Source organism: Silene latifolia, chromosome 6, assembly GCF_048544455.1.
Source record: "Silene latifolia isolate original U9 population chromosome 6, ASM4854445v1, whole genome shotgun sequence".
NCBI classification, from domain to species: Eukaryota; Viridiplantae; Streptophyta; class Magnoliopsida; order Caryophyllales; family Caryophyllaceae; genus Silene; species Silene latifolia.
This window is the reverse complement of record NC_133531.1, coordinates 10,528,544-10,530,248: the sequence shown is the minus strand read 5'-3', so window position 1 is coordinate 10,530,248 and position 1,705 is coordinate 10,528,544.

Sequence of the window (1,705 nt, the reverse complement as noted above, 5' to 3'; positions counted from 1 at the left end):
CCGTCGTCTGCATTCTCCTTGCTTGTAACCTGTTTATTACTTTTATTAAGAGTTCGTTTCCTCTTCCTCCGGCTTGGCCGAGGTTTTTACCTCACTTCTTTTTCTTGCGCTAGTATTTGAGCGTCTCAATCTGTACTTAGCGTTTTCACTCTGCCTCTGGCTTGGCCGAGGTCTTTTCTTGTCTTCGTCTGAGTTATTCCCTTGTTATTATTTGAGCGTCTCCTTTGTTTCCGCCTTGGCTTGGCCGAGGCAGTCTAGAGTGCGTTCCTCAACTGTGTTTAACGCTTCTAAGGCGTTTTGATCGCTTTGCGAGTATCAACTGCGCTGGTCGTGACCGTCGAGGTGTTTGTTTCCTGAGGGTGGTTGCCATTCTTGCCGGTGTGATAGTGTGAGCCGGCGTCTGCTCCTTGTTATTGACTGCCGTGGCGTCTACCACTTGGAGTGACTGCGACGGCGTCAAATCTCTTGGGGTGACTGCCGTGGCGTCTACTACTTGGGGTGACTGCGACGGCGCCTACTTCTTGATGGAGACTGCCGTGGCGTCTACCACTTGGAGTGACTGCGACGGCGTCAAACCTCTTGGGGTGACTGCCGTGGCGTCTACTACTTGGGGTGACTGCGACGGCGCCTACTTCTTCATGGAGACTGCCGTGGCGTCTACCACTTGGAGTGACTGCGACGGCGTCAAACCTCTTGGGGTGACTGCCGTGGCGTCTACTACTTGGGGTGACTGCGACGGCGCCTACTTCTTGATGGAGACTGCCGTGGGGTCTACCACTTGGAGTGACTGCGACGGCGTCAAACCTCTTGGGGTGACTGCCGTGGCGTCTACTACTTGGGGTGACTGCGACGGCGCCTACTTCTTGATGGAGACTGCCGTGGCGTCTACCACTTGGAGTGACTGCGACGGCGTCAAACCTCTTGGGGTGACTGCCGTGGCGTCTACTACTTGGGGTGACTGCGACGGCGCCTACTTCTTGATGGAGACTGCCGTGGCGTCTACCACTTGGAGTGACTGCGACGGCGTCAAACCTCTTGGGGTGATAGTGTGGCGTCTACTACTTGGGGTGACTGCGACGGCGCCTACTTCTTGATGGAGACTGCCGCTCTTGTCGGTATGACAGTGTGAGCCGGCGTCTGCTGCTTCCTAGTGACTATGGGGAAAATGAACGTTTTGATGGAAGACTTGGACGATTTTTCATTAGATAAAAACATGCGTCGGGGTGCCCACAGCTGTTTTGGACACCTCCGCTGCTACATAGAGTTTTCCCGAGATTACCAGCGTCCTAATGGCTTATCAAAGGCACACCTTCCCAGTCAGCCGCTAGTTACATCCATGAGGTCGCCCTCCTGTTGTAAGGATAGACTTTTCCCTTTCTCTGATTTCTTTGCCACTTTGAGGGATTGCATGTTGCATCCTCTGGCAGCTATCTGGACGTTGACCACTTCGTCTTTCTCGTCCTTGGAGACGAGCTTATGCGCTTCCCCCCGGTCCGAGACATACATCAGTGTTAGGGCCCGGATGGACATCACCGCGCCGGCCTCGCTCAGAGTGACTCGGCCTATGAGAACATTGTAGGCGGACGAGCCGTCAATGACCACGAACTCGGCTAGGACATTCTTAGCCGCCTTCCCTTCGCCGAACATCACCGGGAGTCTGATTGACCCCAGTGGTACCAGGCCGTCCCCAGAGAAGCTGTATAGT